Below are 21,823 nucleotides of genomic sequence, written 5' to 3' on the forward strand. Positions count from 1 at the left end.
TGAGTTATATCCCCAGCACCATAGATTTTTATAGAACATTTATTTGTATATTGTAAGATTATTGTTATAATATTCTCAAAAATATAAATCTGCTTAATCAGGTGGTAATATAGGGTAAAGCCTCATTTTTTATATTTGTGCAATATATAGTGCAAAAACCGTGTTTAAAATTTCTAAATGAACCATCTTGTATGAAAACATATTTTAGATTTTTAAATATTACTTTTGTTACCTAGATGTAAATCCTGGCTTCTGCAGAAGGGGCCCATGAACCAGACTATACTTATTGAGGATTTAAATGTTTTTCGTTCAGTAAGATTTGCAAATCTCGGAATTAAGACAATTTTCTAAACATGTTAGTTCTTATTCCACAGTTTAATGTGCAATCATATTCCAGATAAGTTGCAGAATTTTATGCATGACACATATGTAATCCTTATAGCTGAACAAGATAATTTCTCAATTCTTACATCTTAATACCACAGCACTAGCCTAGGTCAAAGTATTTGCAATTTCCAAAGAAAGGCTGAAAACAGTAATTCTTCTAAAACATAAAAAAAAAATCAAGATAGCATAAGATATATACTGTTCCTGCTTTAAGCTGTTCTTGGCCCTTCTAGCTATTCTAAAACATAAAAAAAATCAAGATAGCATAAGATATATACTGTTCCTGCTTTAAGCTGTTCTTGGCCCTTCTAGCTATCAGTAATCATGGCCCCCAAAACCATTTATGAGAGTGTGTATGATTGCCCCTCTTGGTACCAATGTTATATCACTTCTTGTAAAAACCAAATTTAATTTAAAACAAACTGTCATTGCTTGTTAATCAGCTAGCTGGGCAGTCATGATCCTTTTTATACCTGTCATCATCTGCAATAGTATAATGATTTTTGAGTGTTGCCAGAGGCTCAGCTTTGCAGGACCACAAGGTGCAAAGCACCACAGTCAAGAGAACACTTGAATAATGAGAACAGAATGAGTGTGTTCTGGGTAGGAGCTAAAAAGAGACTCCAGAGTACATACAGTCCACAGTCTCAGGAATTTTCTTTGTCTTACAGCCTCCTACTAATGGAAAGAGGCATGTACTGGGAATGACACAATGTCAGTTACATGACAATCCCAGCCTATTCCCGACTCCACGGAATGGCTGTACTTTTCATAGAAAGCATTAGTTTTTAACATAGAGATAGTGAAAGACAGCATGGTTAAATAGAAAATGCATGTTCTTTGTTTCCAGGAAGACCAGGACTGGAATCCCATTCATTGGCTTATGACCTTTCATGGTGCAATGTTCTTGACCTCTTTGAAATTTTTCTCTCCCATAAGAGCGCCCGCAATAATGTCAACGTCTGTGGGAAGTCAAAATAAATGTTATTTCATTCCCTCCCCCAATAGCACAACAGTTTAAATGCCTACTACAGAATGAAAACAGAAAGAGGCAGATAACTCTCAGAGTCAAGAGTGACGGGGCCAGAAAGAGGCTGCAGAGAAATCTCTAGCATCGCCCTTCTGATTCGGCTCTGTCCTTGCCATGAAAAAGTAATGATCTCTGAAACATCCTGTCAACTCACATGATTTTGAACAGCAGGCATTCCAAGCATAAATGAAATACTTTCTATTTTGAAAAAAACAGAACTGAAAGTGGAACAGATTCCAATATTCAGTCAAACTGAACTCATAGTGTGGGTTTTCCAGAACCAAATATGGAGATGACACTCAGTTCTTCAATTTAAAGCTGTTCAAAATTCTCAAGTAATTCATGAACTTCAGAAATCTATATTAACTTGAGACTTAAGAAGATTCAACTGAGAGTCACAGGACAAGTTGTCACCGTGAGGGAAAACCTTTGCCTCAGAGAACTTCAATCAATGATAGGACCAGGAAAGGACTTTGTTCTTCCTGACTCCTTGATGTCAAGTGTAAAGTGTTCTGTAAAACTGACCTGCATGTGGAAATTCCTAGGAAGGACTCCCTCATGGTGTCTGCCCAAAGTTAATGTATGTAGAAGACTCCGAGAAAAATTGATTTGGCTCATTTTAAATTGTTGGGGTTTTGATTGTTTGGCTTCCCAAAACAAAACAAAGGACCGAAAAGCCACTTTTAAAAAACCTAGAGTCTGATTCTATCATAGATTTGTGACCTCTGCCTGAGCTCTGCTCTAGACCATCTCAGCACCACAGACAGAAAAAGGAGAAGCCCTTCAAAGCACTTACACACTCAAATGCACTTACTCTTCTGTGACCTTTGAAGCAATTAAGCAACAGAAAAGCAATAACCAAAATGAATTTCAGAGATTCTATATGGATTTAATTTTCTCACATGTTACTTTCACCCCATTACTAGTACTCTGTCAAATATTGTTCCAGGTACATGTCCAAAGTTTAAACTCTGAATACATTCATAATACTAAACAAACCAATGGCATAATGATCTATGCAAGAGTCTTAAAACATCTTGTAGGTAGGGACAGGTCCACTTAAACCAATACTAAATTAAGTGAAAATATAGGATAGGATCTGACAAATACAGAAGGCTTCAAATAATAAAATTACCCATTTGATCAAATAGAAGCTTAAAAGATGTTGGAAAATCTGCAGCTACATAAATCATGTATAGAGTGAGTGGAATTCCCCACTTATAATAAGGTATCAAGATTTACATTACTTCACATTCTACACACCATACCTTTTTTGTTTTTGTTTTTGATTATTGGTACTAGGGATTGAACCCAGAGGCACTTTACCACTAAGCTACATCCCCAGCCTACTTTATTATTATTATTATTTTTTTTTTTTTTTTTGAGACAGGGCCTTGGTAAGTTGCTGAGGTTGGCCTCAAACTTGAGATCCTTCTGACTCATCCTCCTGAGTCAATGGGATTACAGGTATGCACTACCACACATTATACCTTTCGCCTATTCGGGAGGTGATAAGCCAAGTGACAACACTTTTCTTCACAAAGGGCAATCCCACAGCTTACATGTAAATGCATGGTCTTGAAATAGTTGAGATGGGTCTTTCTCTGATGACAGGAGATGTGAAGAGAAGTTGGGAACCTGGAGTCAGTGCACTGCAGACTAAGCTCTATCAGTTACTTGTTCCCTGATCAAGGACAAGTCACCACTGGCTCTCCTTCTGTTTCCTCTCTGAAGACAATAGTAATGATGGCCTCCCTCTTTCATGGGATTGTGGCAAAGTTCAAGAACGTGCCTTATGCTGGCAAATTCCCATATAAACACCGGAGTTTATCTTCTCGCTACTAGAGAGGGGATCAAAAACCAAAGCATAGAGACTCTACCCACCATGGACTCTGGAAGTATATAATGACCTATTGAAACAGTAAAAAGCCCCCCAAGACTCCAAATCCCTGAAAGCAATAAGAACATGACTCCAACAGTGAACTCCAAGGACTGTAAATGAGGGATCGGTACAAAGAGAAAGGGGGCTCCGAGGGAGTTAACTCTTTGGGAATGAGTGGCTTTGAAACACGCCATCTGGCAAAAACAAAGAAACAAAAACAAGTTCTGCAGCCCAGAATTTTCTTGTTGTAAGTGGTCCCAAGAAAATAATCAAACATTTTATTTTGCTTCAAAGCAGCTCTGAGGTACAATTTGTGGACTCTGTGGAAATCGAGTCCACTGCACACATCTCCCTGTAACACCCACTGGGTTATGCCTTAGAAATAAGCCATTCCCAGCAACAAGGAAGGTTATCAGTGGGCCCTTCTGATCCTTGGGTTCCACATCTGTGGATTCAACCAACTAGGAATCAAAAACATTTTTAAGAACCATGCATCTGCACTGAACATTCACAGACCTTTTTCTTTATCGTTATTCTTAAATAACATAGTATAGCAGTTAGTGACATAGTACTCATTTGGCACACGTTGTTGTAAGTAATCTATAGATGATGTAAAGTAGGTGGGAGGGTTTCATAGGTTATGTGCAAAACTTACACCACTTTATGGAAAGGACTTGAGTATCCTTAGATTGTGGTCTTTGTGGGGTCTTGGAACTGACCTCCCAAGGATACTGAGGGACAACTCTAATTCCTATTGGAGTAATTCCTAGTGGCTCTGGTTTATTAGACTCCATTGATGGCCATCATTGTTGGGCTTAATTTTAAAGGCATTAGATGGATGAAATTAGGATTAAAAATTTCCTTTTCTTATAAATAACTTGATCTCCAAAATGTGTAATCTTATCACAATGACCTTAAAAAACCTTGGCAATTTTCTCCTAGACATCCATGTACGGCCTACTGGCTTCATTTCCACCCAGCTTCAGCCAAGGACTCCCTCAGCCCTACTGCGGCTCTTGTGCTCTTTAGAATTTTGACATTTAACCAAGTGGAAGAATGTGGAGAAACAAATGGAAATTTTAAAAAGGTTTAAGAAGTAGGTTTCCATAATGGTTCTGTTTAATCTGGTGACCCAGAGAAGCCACAGGTTCATGGGCAGCATTGGGATATGTAACAGGCGAGGGGAGAATTGTGACTTAGGGCACACTTCTCAGGTAGGGGCAGGCAGCTGAGAAAAGCCCATGTCTCCTCCCTCTCCACTTGCAGCCAGTCCCAGCCAGCAGGCTCTGGAACCCCCGGCCCAGGACACACACACACACACACACACACACACACACACACACACACACAACTGGGAGCAGAGGACTGGGTTGTTTCTATTCAGAAATAACTTACTTGGACACCCCATCTTCCAGGTTGAGCACAATGAACAGATCTGATCACACACAGTTTCATACACTAAGCCAGCTATTTGGGGTGGGGCCTGGGTGGAGTGTCTGTCCTCCAAAGGAAAAGGAAAAACTGACAGGAAAAATGGAGGGACAGGCCAGGAGGGGCAGAGACAGCAGTAGGTTCCAGGTTAATAACAAAGTTCTCCGTTGCTGCCCTCACCGATGCAAGGGCCATCACTGCAAACTGTTTTCAAAGATAAAAGCACACTGCCTGTCAGTGCTGTGTGGCCCGGGCTTAGACGGTCTCAGGGGAAGCCTAGCCCTTCCTGCCATGAAGTTTGGAAGGGCCATAAAACACACTGTGTATCTAATTTTATTGTGCTGGAAATACTCTTGTTTGCATTTTCATGGGGTTTTACGTTCAAATGTGTGGGATTCCCACGTGCATTCCACTTTGATTTTTTTTTTTTTTTGATGTGTACAGATTCTGAAATCAGACCTAGGTGTCACTCTTTCGTGCACCCTAGGGGTCTCTGGGCCTTCATTTCCCCATATAATAAAACTGGAATAATAAAATATAAATGGTCCTTAACTAAAAATGGGGCAATAGCCTAATAAACTCACCAAAGGTTGAAAATATCATGATGTGAGAGCGTATTCGATATTCCTAACCTTCCGAACATCACAGCTTAGCAGCACGGCATGCTGCAGGGTATTGGCTGTTTGGCGCAGTGGTACTGTGGTTGACCTCTAGCTGGGGTTCACTGCTGCTGTCAGGCATCTCAGAAGAACATACAACGTACTGCTAACTCAGGAAGAGATCCAAATTCGAAATTAAAAATGCGGTTTCCACCGAATGCCTATCACTTTCACACCATTGTGAAGCTGAAAAATCATTAAGTTAAACCACCAAAAGTCAGGGACCATCTACGCAGATGGTTATAGAGGAGTTATTGTGAGAACTCTATGAAAATAGATACACTTGTGAACATCAGCTGGCACGGCAAGTTGCCTGATAAATGTTTTTTAATTATCAGCATTGATATTATCCTACAGCTGTAGCAGAACAGTGTACCTCTCGTTTCTCACTCAGCACTGTGACCCAGACACATGAACTACAATGGCCTCATCTTCAAAACAGAGGTGTTCAGCTAAACATCTTATAATTGCTATCCAAATCCACAATTCTTTGGCAGTTTGGATGTGCTAGGTCATGTAAACTAGCTATTTTTATTATTTTTGAATAATAGGTGTTTGGAAAAGTCAAAGTACCGTTGGCCTTCTCAAATCTGTGAGTTTTCAAAAATTTAGCAGTTGGATGATTCAAAGGAGGCTCTGATCCACACTGAGATGTTCCACTTCGTAGGACTTTTGTTGTTGCTTGTTTGTTTGTTTTTGTGCTAGGGATCAAACCCAGGGCCTCAAGTACACCAGACAAATGTTCTACCACTGAGCTATACCCCCAGTCCTATGAGTTGTTATAAGTTCTTTAGGATAAGTAGGGAGTTCAGACCTCAGTGGATATTGCATTCTATTGTGGGAGGCTCTATTTTAAAGAAATGATTTCACTGGAGAATTCTTTTCCACTGTGAAGTCACGCCAGAAACAAAACTCCCTAAAGAATGGCCCAGCAGTGGGGGCTGGGGTTATGGTTCAGCAGTAGAAAATATATATATATGAAAGAAAGAATAGCCCAGCAGGGCAGAGGGCCCCTGCAGTTAGACAGGGAAGTCACAGGTCCCCTGCAGCCAGAAAGGGAAGTCACAAGCCACGTGGACAACGACCCAAGGACCTCACACAAATGACATAAAGAGGAACAGAGGGGTTAGAATAACTTTTTTTTTAAATCATTGGTGATTCTAGAGTTTATCGATTCTCCTGAATTTTAGGGAATAGAAGGGGAAGAACTTCTAAATGCCAGCCAGACATTTTTTCCCCCCTACAGCAGGGTATCAGAAGCTGCCGACGTCAAAGATAAAGCACTTGAGACAAACTGTGTGGAGGAACCTCTGCAGCAGAAATGATTTCCAGTCCAATCTCCACATGCAACAAGGAGTGGCCAGGATGAAAAAAGGGGAGTGTGCCCTAGGAGCCGGGCAGAGCTGCAAGCACACTGCCAACTTGAGCCCATACGACAATGCTCTAGCTAATCTGCACATACTCGGTGTCCTAGGCTCATCCAGGCAAAACGCTGTCTAGCAAGACTTCAAATGAAAACAACCATTCTCTGCTCCCCCTCAATATTATCCAGGCAATCCAAAGAGAGGAACCAGCTTGGTTATCTCCTTGCAGCCTCTGATTCAGAGGCCTGCCATTTCCAGAAGTTACATCATCTCTCTGTTCAGGGTTTGGCCCTTTCTCTTTTCCCCTTTTTCCTTTTCTCTTAAGCCTTCTGTCTGGCGATCAGCAGAGAACAAACATCCAAACAGCAGCTCTGTTCCAGGATGGTGCCACTTTCCACTTCTCTCAAAAGCAAGCTCCACTACTGCTGAATTAACCTGGGAAAAAAGGTCCTCGCAGGGTTTTGCATGCCAGGCCCCTCCTCTCCTGTGGTGATAATTAGATTCAGGCAGCACTTCTACAATCCACGTTAAAAAAAAAAAATAAGAAGAAAGAGCCTAAGCATCATAAAAATATCAAAACACTAAAGTAAGGAAGGCCAGGGCAACTGAAAACTTCAACTTTAAAGCAATGGAGATGGATTAGCTTATTGGAGAAAAGAGCTATAAAATATAGCTTTAGTGAGTTGGAAAGCATGCATGAAATCTGAATACGATTTCTAATCTAACTGTGCATATCATTTTGTCACTTCTCTATACTCAGGCTCTTAAATAAATATTCTTCAGTATTGACTAGAAATGTCAAGCTAATCATCTAATAAATTCAAAAGTTATTTTATCTATTTACTTTTTAATTTTTTAAATAGGGTCTCACTATGTTGCCCAAGCTAGTCTCAAGTCCTGAACTCAAGGGACTCTCCTGCCTCAGCCTCCCAGGTAGTAGGACCGTGGGCACACACCACTACACCTGGCTCACAAGTTATTTTAAACCACTGTGTTTTCAACAATAAAATAGAATCAAAACTAGTCATCCACTCACTTCCACAGGTCTCCTACTTGTCGCCTGAATTTTGGCTATAAACCTAAATATGACAGACTATAGAAATCCCGGACACCTGGAAATCAACTTTTACAGACAGGAATCAAGCAATACACCCATTCATCCTCAAAGTTAAAAGACGATGTTGCTAAAAATAGCAGGTTCTTAAAAAGTCACTAAAAACACACATGGATACTGGTACAAATAAAATCACCTCCTCCTATAGCGTCAGAGGGAAACCAAAATCAAAATAAAATAAAAGTTGCTGGTAGCTTGTAACACACACACACACACATACACACACACACACAGAGTCTCTAGTCTCTAGTTACTTACTGGGTGGTTTTGTGGCCGTATTCCTCACTTCAGCACCCTGCCTGTCCAGCTGCCAAGTGCCGGAGCATGCCGCCAGCAGCTGTTTCCTTCAAGCCTGGGCTCTCTGTGTCTTAACCAGTCACATGCGCCTCCTGATAAATACCGCCCGGTGCCAGGAGGTCAGAAACTGAAGATCATTATTCTCCTCCTTCGGAAACCTCAGAACCCCCTGGGTTGGCTGGGCCCTGTCATTAGCATGCAGAGCGGAGCAGAGCTGTACATTTCACAATTTGTTTTCTTTTTAGTGACAAACACCCAACAGCTGATAAGTCACACCGGAGGGCAGGTCACTGCAAGTGGAAAGTTAATCGTGTTTGTGGTAGGGGGGGAGGGGAGCCTGACAGTCCCATCTCAGTCAGGTTTTCACTGGGGCCTCACCACGAAGCAAGGACAGGGAACAGCAGCAGGTGGAAGCTGTCCTATGTGTCAGGTGGCCCCGAAACACGTGAGTGTGCTGGGTTTCATTTTCTCAGGATTCCAGGCTCCAGTTTGTTGGAAGAGCCACAGTCCTAAGCAGACTGGTCCTGAGGGAGGCAGATCCTAACTCATCATCTCAGAAGGATTAGGTTTGACCTCAGAGGCCAGCGCTGCTGTGTGCATAGGCACCGAGGGGTAAAAATATGAAGGGCAAAGGAAGAAGATCAAATGCAGCTTTACCTACAGAGTCTGTGAACAGGATTTCAGGTAGCTGGAGATCACATTTGCATGAAGGTATCTGCTGCATTGTGCCAACATTTTCAGGCACAGCAAGCAGTTTGAACCACCTCCTGGTGGAGTGGAAACAAAGAATTACGGGGATTACAAAGCCCTCTACAGAGGTACTGCTGCCTGCTTGGCTGACTGGGAGGCTGGCCAACCTGCAGTTTTCAGTTCTGCTCACAGGTGCTCACCTGTCCTGGGTGTCTTATTGGATCCATACTTCTTGCCCAAGCTGATTTTCCCACCCTTCCCTCTCCATTCTCCTCTCCAAGAAAAGCTCTTGGAGTATCCATTGTGGATGGTGTCCCCATTTCAATTTCTGATTTCTTGGTATAATAAAAGGGACACTTCCCAAAATCTGTATCTGATCTCACCCTCCAGGATAGGAATCTTACAGTTAGCTTATTTGGCAAAGTGAACATCCAGAAAAGATAGTTCAAGTCCCCCAGGGGATTTCTGAATTAGCCTGTTCAACTGTCAACTTTGATTTTTAAAAAGTGAAATCTTACTCAATAGAGGAGCACGTGGGGGTAATAGTTCATAGTGCGCTTTATCTCATAATTATTTACAGTTATAATTCAACTAGAAGTTTCCCTTTATACAGAGAATGGTGTTTTCTAGAATCATCGGAGAAAAAAAAAAAAAACTCAGTCTTGCCATAACGAATTTGTTACCAACTTGTGAGTCTTAAGTGTAAAGGGAAAAATTTTGGAAATATTGAAACAAATTGCTTTCTAAGAGTTTAAAGTTAGCAATAGGAATAAAACTTTAGATATCAAAACATGATGCCCTAAAGTACAAGTCAAGTTCATAGACATTTTTGCTCATGTGTTGATGTGACAATCGTCAATCAGAAACAGAAAAGGAAGACTATCATTTGAAATATTATTTTGATTTATTTATATTTTGTATTTACAATAATGGTTACCTGATGATATCTATCAATCTTTTTATTTGCAACTGACTGGGTTAATTTTTCTGTCGACCCATTGTATCTCACATAGTTAAAGAAAGAGAGTCTTTTGAAAATTTCTTCGTGACCAACAGAGGAAACAGCATACAGATTAAATAGATTGAAAATTCTATCGGCAAGGGAGGATGGATCCAGAAATGAAGCAAACTATTGACAAAGAGACCAGAACTTGGGCTCTTCTAGTAGGGTCCAAGAATGTGACTGAGGTTCTGCAGTGACACCCTTCCAGCCTTGCAAAGAAGGGACAGCCCACCTTTCTGGTGAAGCCACTCACATGTACCTGTCATTTCCCTTCACTCAAGAAGCAGTGCCTCCTCCTACCTGGGCTTTGGATCTCACCCCGTCTCCCACCTGGGCTTTGGACCCTCTTTACATCAGTCAAGGCTTCTCTCCCTCTCAGCTCACCCTGGTCATCGTCCAGACGTGTGCACGTTGTTCAATATCCTAGCAACCCTCTTTTTGATCCCTTGTTCCGTTACTACCTTAGGTCATTCACTCCACAGCTAAGTCTTTGGAGAAATATTTGTCTCTCCATCCCACATCCAACTTAAGGCTCTCCCCAAGTTACCAAAGACCAAGAGCAATGGACACTCTTTTTATTCTACTTGACCTTTTGGCCACATTTGACCCCAAATGATCAAGGGCTGCTTGACGTGCTCTCCAGTGACTTCTGTCAAATTTTAGTTCTACTTCCTCTGATGGAAACCTCTCTTATTCCATCTGGCCCTTAAATGTCAAAGTCCCCTCTTCCCTTTCTGTTCTCTAACATCTCTCATGTGTTCTCATTGATGACTGGATGACAATACTGGTTTCTTAATTACTTGTCTTCACTCAAAAAACCCTGAATCTTACCCTCAACTCATCTCTTACATTTCGGGATGGAACACGCCTCTCTCTAAGGGCCTTGGTGATTTCTTAGGAAGCTTTGTGTTCTCAGAACTGAGCAGAACTCAAGTTCTGCTGCCCGCTCTTTCAGGTATTCTGCCTTCGTTGCATTTCTTACTGTTATAATAAGGTTAGTTCCATCTAACCTTTGCAAAGGTTTGTTTTGATTGAAACAAGGCTCAATGTATAACTATGATTCAAGAGAAGGACTGTCCACTTATTTTATTAAGAAAAGACGTAAGGAAAGTTTGCAAAACTCATGTTTATATTAGGCTACCAAAAAAAAATCTTGAGTATTTTCCCCCGCAAAAGGAATTATGCTCTATGGTCACACACAAAAAAAAATTACAAATTGTAAGTTAAACCAGAGCCAAACACTTACCAAAAAACATGATAGCTTAAAAAAAAAAAGAAAAGAAAAGCTAATTGGAGAAGAAATCCAAAAGACAACTACAGAATGCTTGTAAGTTTTTAATAATGAAATTTGTGAGCCATAGCCAAAGTAATGATTAGAGGCAAACTAAGCTCAGATGTTCAAAAAACAGATCAACAATCACAGAAAAACGTACGAGTTGTTAAGAAATTGTTTCCAAGAAACAGCTTTAGTCAGGGTTCCTTACACAATTAAGTTCTCCCTGAGCTTCAAGCCACAGATAACTCTTGGGCAATGTAAAATGTTCAGATAAATAAAAGTAACAAAAAGCTACATAATACCCTTGACCTAAAAGAAAATGATAAAGCATAATACAAGAAATCATCAACTAACCTCACGCATGAACAAAATGTAGAAATATGTCAATATTACAGTATCCATTAGTATAATAAGTAAGTCATAAAACTTTTGTATTACCACAAGAGATGATCTTGAAAAATCATTTGATAGAATTCAATATCAATTTTTTAATTAATAAAATGGAGTTAGAAGAATTATTAACACATTAAAGATTCTCTCTCTCAAAACAAACAAACATAAGCATTATGCTGATAGTGAAGTGCAAGGGGTATTAGCATTCAAATCAGACAAAAATGAAGGATGCTCATTATCACTACATCACTTGGCAGGCTCTGGACAGTGAACCAAGGCAACCAGGCAAGAAAATGAAATTAAAGAATAAGTATGGGAGCACAGGAGACAAAATTACTTAACTTGAAGATGTTATTATAATTTACTCAATAGAATCAACTTTTAAGAAGTTTTAAATAGAGGAGTGAACAGTTATTGAAATAAAAAAACACAAATTTCATAAAATATTTCATATAATATCCAAGAACTATTAGAAATAAAATAGCAACAGTTAAACAAAACTTCTACAAATGACAAAGTGATTAACCTAAACAAAAAATTTACAAAACTTTAAAATTTTACTGAAAAAATAAGAATATACTTTTCTAGACTAGAAGATGCAATATTATAAAGATGTCAATTCTCCCCTGGGGTTGTGGCTCAGTGGTAGAGCGCTTGCCTAGCAGGTGTGTGTCACTGGGTTCGATTCTCAGCACCACATATAAATGAATAATAAAGGTTCATTAATATCTAAAACAATGTTTTTTAAAAAGATGTCAAGTTGGGCTGGGGATGTGGCTCACTCAAGCGGTAGCGCGCTCGCCTGGCATGCGTGCGGCCAGGGTTCGATTCTCAGCACCACATACCAACAAAGATGTTGTGTCCGCCGAGAACTAAAAAATAAATATTAAAAATTCTCTCTCCTCTCTCTCTCTCTCTCCTCTCTCACTCTCTCTTTAAAAAAAAAAAAAGATGTCAAGTCTCCCCAAATTTATATATATATATATATATATATATATATATATACGCATATATATGTATATATACATATATATGCATATATATATGCTATAATTACAATTAGGTTATAAATAACATATTTATAATTATAACATTTATAATCATTCATATATATGTATGTATACACATACATATATATGAATGATTGAATTTTGGTTAAAAAATCTCAAAAACATTTTTTCAAATAGTTCAAAAAAGAAATTCTGAATCTTATTTAAAAGAATAAAAAAATTGAGAATTATGAAGAAAAAATTGTGAAAAAGAGAATGAAGGAGATTCAAGGTATTAAAAGGGTCAAAAATGTTAAAAATTTGAAGTTTGGTATTGGTGTCAATAGATGGACCCTGGAAGCCTAGAAATACACATAAAGATATTATGTTAAAATATTTATTTGAAAAATATGCTAGTTAAGCTCAGTGAGAAGGAAATGGATTATTTGATAGAGGCTGAATATTCAGCTAATAGGAAAAAGAAGGATGCAATCTTTACTTCATGCCAGACATAGTAAATATCTGGTAGACTAAAGAGTTAAATGTAAAAATAAAACCACGTAGAAACTTGTAGAAACTCATGTAATTGTTTTCACAATCTTAAAATTATTTTACTCATGATTAAATCTTTTTATCAAAAATATTTTAATAACAATCATAAAAGCAAAAAGTCAAATTACTAGAAGTGGCCAGACTACAAGGTTCAAAGGATGCAGGAAGAGGAGGAAAGGGTGTTCTAGCCTAAGCACCTTGGATTTAGTTTCTCAGAGACATCCTCTTGGCCTTTTGTTCCTTAGGAAGAAATTCCCAAATGGTACCCATCCCACACAATAATAGCAGCAGCCTCCTGAAGCCTCAGATCCATCTGCCTGGTACCAAATTCCACACTCCAATTTGGTGACACACCACCTGCTGGTCACCTCAAGACACTAACGAACACATCTTATGCACCTCCAAGTTTTCCCTAGCAGGCAGCTTAGTAGGCAACATTACTCCCTTCCTCCTCCAACTCAGTAAAGTCTACCCTGTGCAATCTCTGTCTCTCAGACACATACATTTGGAAACAGAGAGGCATGGCTTAGCAATTTGATACCTTCTCTGTTTCTCTTTTTTAGTTCCGGTATTTGTCTAAGTATCACAGTATTTTCCCTGTCACTCCTGTTCTTCCCTCTTACTTCTCTTTGAACTCTGTTGTGTCAAAATAAAATACCCAGTCACACTCAGTTAATAAGAGTTGTGCTGGCAACATGCCTGTAACAAATAAAAAAGAAACTTTTAAAAAGAATCAGAGTAGAGTTTTTAATTGATAATGCTTTTGAACACAGCAAATCAATGTCAATAAATGAAGAAATATAGAGCCTATGTTCTGTATACATTGCATTTAAAGATTCTCCAAAGTGTGTGGAAGACCACTGTTCTCAAAGTTAATAATATCTCGGGGAGAAATAAGGAACGTGTAGAAAGACATATATAAGTACTAATGATTATTACATATAATAGCAATGGGGCCTTATATATAATATATTGTTCATATATTATTAATAATGTTTAACAAGTAACATGTGTGCAAAATGTACTTTAATTCTCATAGCAATGCTCTAGGGAGATGCTATTATTACCCCCAGATGACTTTTAGTGAGGTTAACCAGCCTGCCCACAACTAATAAGCAGCACACACAGAAAGTTGCTAACCCATGCCTCTCTGTTTCCAAACCCTGAGCGTTGACCATCCCCCCCAAGTGATTTAGTAGCTATAAAAGTGTCCATGGACTTGCTCATTCTCTTCTAATCCTGCTTACCCCCAAGTACAATAGCCAAAATCAACTGGATTGCATTTTGGGGTCTCTTTATTGGCATTTTAACAGTAGCTTGCTAATATTATCCATTGCAAATGTGAGACCAGATAAGCAGTTATGGAGTGGCTCATTTTTTGAAGGCCATTTGCAGCATTCTTTCTATGGTTAAAGGCATTCTATGTGTTTTGAGTTTCAAACAATAATTTACATGTGAAACTTTGGAACACAATCCATACGTGAATTGGAGATAAGGTGTATAGAAATAACAAGAACAACGGAGTGTGCACCAGAGGAGGACTCTGCAGAAGGCAATTTTGCACCCTGGCCTCTGTACTTCCTTTTCTTCAGCATTCCTGGAGAAACTCCCAAATTTGTGGACTTTTCCTATAGTTCTCTTTCTTTTTCCTGTTAATTCTCTTCATTTTGGTACCTTACATTCACTTTTTAAAAACATTACCCTTGGCATGATTACTCTTATTTAAATTCATTTAAATTTAACTTTATGGTAGTTTTTTTTTTTTTTCCTCTTAAAAATCCTCCTTCATCTAACCAGCTTCTTAAATGAGGCTGGGTTGAAAGTGGACTCAATAAAATGTAAGAAGGAAAATTTAGCATTCATGTCACAAAGCAACTTGCCTGGCCTGATTACTTACACAATAACTTTCTCCCCTAAGAGTTTTATTTCAAGACCCAGATTTGACAGCAACTCTTTATTAATCTTTGAAGATCCTTCCCCCTTGAGCCACAGATTAGTGATAAAATTAATCCAAATCTATATATTTTAAAATATCACTGCTATTTCTGGGATTCTTTTGGTTCTTGAAAAGAATTGCTCATAGTAAACAAACAAGCAAAAATCCAGTGGCTGACTGCAGTTTTCTGAGAATCATTTAGTAGGCAGAGAATAATACAAAGGATGATTTCCTTTCTGATCAAGCATCGGCATAGTTGCTCCTTCAAAGCAGAAAAGGCAAAACCTATTCAGGGATAAATGAGGGAAAGTAAGTATTTAAATATTTTTCTCTAATTGTGTGGTAGCTAAAGGCATGAGATGGGGGTGCAGGTCCAGCTTCCTAAGAACCACAGGAAGGAATGAGGGTGTGGCTCAGTGATAGAGCTCTTGCCTAGCATGCACAAGACCCTGGGTTCAATCCCCAGCACTGCAAAAACAAAAACAAGCCCACCCAAGGGAACTTTCTAGAAATTAGAAATTCCTTTGTTTTCAGAGGTGAACTCTAGGCTTCCTCCACCGCACTGCTTCCCTCACCAGCCTCACTCTCAACTGACACCTCCTTCTGAATCCACTGAGCTGCTGTGGCTTCACATCAGGGCCCCCTGACCTTGGCTGGAGGATAATGCTTAGCGTCCACTTAATGAACGAATGGAGTTTTACACACTGTAACCATAATTACAAAATAGCCATAGTAATTTGATAACAAATCCCTCGGCTCAAACTTGTGCGTAATTCTTAGCAATGTTAATGTTCCAGTTAATCGCTTTTGCTCTTCACTTTAATTACCAGATTATCCAAACCCAGCTAGCGAACTACAAGTCCCATTTTCCAGCCTTAGTGCCAAACCACTTGCTGAAGTTTTAATCCAACCATCACAGCCTCTAGGTTATAAATCTGTGCAGCCTGGGCTTTTGACCTCCTTTCCATACTGTTTTCTAAAACATCCCTCCCTTGATCTCACATTTCCTTTAACAGTGTCCCAACTTACTTACACTGCATAAGCTCGAACTTTTGGCAACAATCTCAAGTATTCCTTATACCTTTGTGCATAGAAAAATCTTTGGACAAGACACTTTTCTTTGGACTTCCTGAGAGAACACAGAGTCAACCATAAGTGGGGTAGAAACCTGCTAAGGAATGAGGATCTGGTATTATCGCAACCAGGATTTTCTTATTTGTAGATCCTAGGAGGGAAGCCAAGAAAGCACATCTAACAGCACATTAAAAAAAAGAAAACTGGAAATGTTCAGTTTTGTCTAAAGTTTTAATTAAAAATGGAGTGTTATTGGGCTCATCTTTGTGATTGCCACTCTTCTTAGTAAAAAGTAGTAGATTTTTTATCCTGGGGTAAAACTTGTCAAAATGAGGGAGCAGAACTAAGGAGTGGAGTTCTTTCCTTAATAGAGACCATAGGAAGTAAAAAAAAAAAAAAAAAAAAAAAAAAAACTCGGTAAAGTGTCTCAGCTAGTGGAAACACATTCTAGTAAGAAATACAGAGGAACATGGGCTACAGTTGAAAAATACCAACCTAAGCCCTGAAGCTTTGAGAGGAATGTGAATGCATATAAATTCATTTTAGATATATCTTCCAGTGGCCAGAATGCAGACACATTATTGCATTGAACAACAGCCTTGTTTCACAAGAAAAACAGGAGTGTTGTGTGTATGTGTGTGTGTGTGTGTGTGTGTATCTTACTTTATAAGATGCTTAAATTTTAAAAGCAATACATGCCAATTGTAGCAAGTTGAACAATACAGAGATATGCATAAAGAAAAATTTAATAACTTGATAACTCGTTTTTCCCATCTATTCTATCTTACTGAGATAAAACACATTTTATCTATATCAAAATGCACTATGGATTAGAAAAAATGTATTATACAATTTTTTTTCTACTTTTCCATTTTCTAAAGCCCCATTACTCTCCCCCCCCATTACTCTTAAATTGATTTTTTTCTTTAATAATGGTCCTGTATATTGGCTCCAAAATCAGCAATATAGATTTAATTAACTATTTTTAATAGTTGTATTCCAACTTACCGTATAGCTATATTATAATTTATTCACTCTGTGGATGAATATTTAAATGTCCCCAGGCTTTGCCTCTATAAACAGTGTCATACTAAACATCTTTGCACATATATTTTCAGTTCCTGGTGCTTTTATTTCCATAGCATACATTTCCCAAACTGGGATTATTGAAGTCACAAAAATTATTCATTTGCTCTTGACCAAGATTCTCTTTTTGACCAAATGCTAGCTAGCCATGTTCCTCTGAGTTCTCTTCTCTTCTTGGGTTATGAAGTCTTAAAAAAAATCCTAAGATAGTTTCTGGCAGTTCAAGGCCACATCCATAAGATGACTCTAATCCTCCTTCAAGAGCCTGCCTGAGAAAATTCAAGATTGCCAAAATAATTTATCCTCAGCCAATACCTGAGGATAGGGCCTCTGTCTTCTAGTCTCTGTGGGAGAAAGAATGCTAACTTTAATAAATGATAAAGGCCAGCACACAGACACAGCTGGCCTAATCTCATTTTATGCTGACCAAAACTTTGTAAATTTTCACTTTCCTGACTGCTGAGCTCCAATTTGCCCTCTCCCTACTGCCTCTTCTCCCTTTAAAATGCCTGGTTACTTTTGTACAAATCAGATTTGAGTTCCGTTCATGCTGCCCTTTTTCACCTTTGCAATAGTTATTACTGATTAAAATCTGTCATTACCACTTTAACTAAGTGTCTGTCTGGCTTGACACTAACCATTCTCAGTGACTTTCCCCAAAATTGAGCAATGCAAAGGTCACAGCCTTAAAACATATCTGAGAAATATTCATTTTGAGGATCAAGATTAATATAAGAATCACTAAAACTTCATTTCAGAATTATGTCTCACCATGTACAATTATTGAATCCTTGAAAGTTGAAGATGTTGGCTTATTCTTCGTGAAGAGTAATGATATTTTTTTCAGAGCATCTAAAACTCAATGGACAAAGTTAAAAGTTGGAGTCTATTTACCTTCTGCTATTGTACCCCTATTGTCTCTGTACGCCAAAATGTCTACGAATTCTAAATATCATTCCAAATCATGGAATCAATTACCGATTGGTTTAAAAAAGTGTTTTCAGGAGCAAATGTGAACTGATATGCTACTAAAAACAAAAATATTAAGATTAGGGGGCTAGAGTTGTGGAACAGTGGTAGAGCACTTGCCTAGCACATGCGAGGCTCTGGGTTCCATCCTCAGCACCACATAAAAATAAATAAAATAAAGATATTGTGTCCAACTACAACTAAAAAATAATTTTTAAAAAATATATTAAGATCATACTGAAAACATATGACCGCCCTTTCATATCAGGCAGCGGTGCTGCTGAGGGAAAGGGGCAGTGATTCCCTCACCAGTTTCTGTCCTATTTGCTGACTGTGGCCAGCTCCTCACATGCCATCGGAGGCAGGAACAGGCCCGCAATATAAACACAGGGATGAGGAGCACCCATTGTCCAGTTCTACTCTTCCAGGCACAGAATTTTATCTAAAGCCACCTCTTCTGAATGATAAAGTTTCACCATATGGTTTGGTTCGGGAGGTTGGAGGAAGACGTTGGAACATATTTGCCAGTATTTTTAATAATATATTCCACATTCCTGTTAACTGATACGGTTGCACCAGCCAACACACTATAAGACACAAACAACTGAGTGCAGGGTTCCCAGCTTCAAGAAAAACTATGTTATATTCAACATAAATTAAGGGAAATTTGTTCACATTACCAAAGCATTCTCTGTTTTATAAAGTTTCACTTGTTAAAGGATTAGAAGAAATGTGTGCACCCCTGGTGCATTAAAATTGGCACTCAACCAACCAAAATTCAACTCATACTATTCAAGAGCACATTCATTAAGTAAAATAAACGTAAGTCCGATTTTGGACTCAACTTACTGGCCCAGATGGTCTGTGTCCTTTCCTTCAGAACAAAAAGTGGGCAAGTAAGCCCTAGCTGCCTGTGATTAACAGCTATTTCACAACATCTCCCAGTGCTCAAAAGAAATCTGCTATAAATAGACCCTCAGTATTCACATTAGTGCTCTCAGTCAAAAGGCCAGGTGAAAGTATAAATTGCTTGAAATCTGTCCCCTGAATTCTAATTCCATAGGGTCCTATAAGCTGAAAATTCACAGTAAATCCTCATTACAATTCCACCATAAATAAACTTTTTCTTTTTTTAATCACTTTCTAAACTAGTAGGAGAGGCAGTGTGGTGAGTGGTAAGAAGGCTAACTACCACAGAACAGGAAACCAGGATTCTCGTTCCCTGCTCCGACACTTCCAAGTCATAGACTTAAGCCTTTAAGGATAAAATTCCCCATTTGTAAAAAGGAAATGATAATACCCAACTCAAAGTACAACGATGTAGGTTTCCTGCAAAGGTCTTATTCAGGACATTGTGCACTCTACCTCAGGATTTTATCCTATAAAATATTCAGTATGTGCACAAAGATAGATGTAAGGCACATCAAATATGATATGTGTCACACTAAAAGGAGAAACAAACAACCTAAAGATGAATCGAGCAAAACAACCACAAGGCTGGTATTCCATGCTGTACACACCAGACAGGCAGGAAAAGGATGAAAGGAAAAGGTGGTCTGGATGCACCAATAAACATATATCCACTTTTAAGAAACAAAAGAGTATTCCAGGTCTTTCCTTTTCTGTATGATTCATTTTAACATTTGAATACATTCTTTTATAACAAACCTGTATTGCTTCTATGATTAAAAATTAAGAATAATAAAGTAAAAGCACTGCTATGGTTTAAATAAATGTCCCTCGAAGGTCCACATGTTAAAGGTTCAGTGCTCAGCTCCAGCCTATGGCACTAATGGGAGGTGATAGAATCTTTAAGAGGTGGTGGCCTAGGTCTTGGTGGGTGTGTCTTTCAAGTGGATTGCAAGATCTCAAGTTCTCAGCCCCTTTCTCTTTGTTTTTTGGTACTGAAAATTGAACCCAGGGGTGCTTTACTACTAAGCCACATCCCCAGCGCTTTTTACTTTTTATTTTATTTTTATTTTAAAAGAAGTTCTCCCTAAGTTGCTTAGGGCCTTTCTAATTTGCTGAGGCTGGCCTCAAACTTGCAGTTCTCCTGCACTAGCCTCTCAATTCCCTGAGATTACACACATGCACTACCACCGCCTGGCTTCCTCTCTCTTTTTTACCCCCTGGCCATGAGTTAAGCAGTTTTGTTCCACCATGCATTGCCATCATGATGTGTCAAGGCAATGGGGCCATATGATCATGGGCTGACCTGCTCTAAAACTGTCAGTCTAAATAAACCTTTTCTCTTCACAAGTTGATTATCTCAAGAATTTGCCATAGCAAAGGAAAACTAGCAAACACAAACATTTAGCACAATGCCTAGTGGATTTTCATGAATGATAATTATCATAGTTATTTCTGTGCAGAAGCTACAGAACTCTAAGGAAAACAAGTTTGGAGAAAACAGCAGACCCTGTAACATGCAACCAATTATGTTTGTTAGTGAACTAGATCAATTTTTTAAGAAAAATAAATGTTTCTAAATTTTTTATTGTGGTACTAGATTCATGGGTGTATACATATGTTAAGACATCAAATTGTATACTTTAAAAATGTACAACTTCTATGTCAATTATAACTTTGATAAGGTGCTTTTTAAACAAATGGAACTAAAATGTTAAACAGTAGAAATATTAAAGGTAGGAGAATGAGACCAGAATTCAAGATTTCTAAGGTCCTTATTTGGAAGAAGACTGAGGAAGTTAATATTAGACTTACCAAGTATGTTTTTTAAGCATAACCACTAAAACAAAAGAAGTTTAGATTATGTAACTTTCAGACCATGAAACAGGAAAAATTGAAAAAAAGAAAACTTGAAAAATTATTCTAAAAATAAAGGCAGAAAAGGAGATAAAATGAAGAAAAAGAATGATAATCAAAGGCAAAAATAACATTAATACCTCCATAACCACAGCAGAGACTTTCTAAATTCACCTTTGAAATGTAAACCCTATCATTAAATGAATAAAAAGATGAACCCACAGCCAGTTAGCTCCGCAGGTATAGGGCTGTGTACGTGTTAGGTAACAGGACTAGATGATCCTCCCCAGTCTGGTCCTTTAACTGCTTTTCTAAAGCCTTGAAACTAATTGAAGGAAAGTTATTTGTACCAAAAATAACAAAGGAAACTGAGTTGATGGGGAGAGGAGAGGGTAGGAGAAGAGGCTGGGAGATGGAGAATTGGCAGTAAGAAAAATGTTTCCATGGTATAATCTCAGCATAATGTAAATGAAGTGCATGTGGAGATGTCTGATACATGCCCAGCTAGTGTGCACTGAAAATGATGTCACATTTCTTACTTAAAATGAGGCACTCAGGGCAGTGTAGGGTGACATCTAGCACCTCGAAACTCCTCTTCTCCTTAGGACACCTGAAGGTGAAGTCCTTCCCTGCATAATAGAACTGGAAATCCTCTAGGAAATCTGAGCTAAACTTAACCAGGCCAGATGGTGCAGTTCATCTCTTCTTTCATAGAATCTGCAAAACTGGGTAGAATGATTCTAATCAGTCTTATCAGGAAAACAGATGGAAAATTCTTTACAGAAATTAATTCTTTAGTCTTATTCCAAAAGGAGGGTATGTGGCTCCTCTGGGCTGTCTAGGTTTGGCAGCACTTTCTCCAGCCTATTGGTTTTACATGTGTTGGGCTGATGTGCAAAGGGACTACAGGCGAGACACTAGGAAA

The 21,823-nt window shown here is 38.6% G+C and overlaps 1 protein-coding gene across 1 annotated transcript in view; it reads right to left on the minus strand.

Moving 5' to 3' along the window:
• Window positions 1-8,639, minus strand: part of Rasgrp3 (RAS guanyl releasing protein 3) — a 73,959-nt gene extending 65,320 nt beyond the window's left edge. Inside the window, exon 1 of the mRNA XM_005322460.5 lies at window positions 8,126-8,639. The gene's annotated coding sequence lies outside the window, so the exon portion shown is untranslated. The remainder of the gene's footprint in view (window positions 1-8,125) is intronic.
• Between the last annotated feature and the right edge of the window lie 13,184 nt (window positions 8,640-21,823).

This window comes from Ictidomys tridecemlineatus, chromosome 12 (assembly GCF_052094955.1).
Source record: "Ictidomys tridecemlineatus isolate mIctTri1 chromosome 12, mIctTri1.hap1, whole genome shotgun sequence".
In the NCBI taxonomy this organism is placed as follows: domain Eukaryota; kingdom Metazoa; phylum Chordata; class Mammalia; order Rodentia; family Sciuridae; genus Ictidomys; species Ictidomys tridecemlineatus.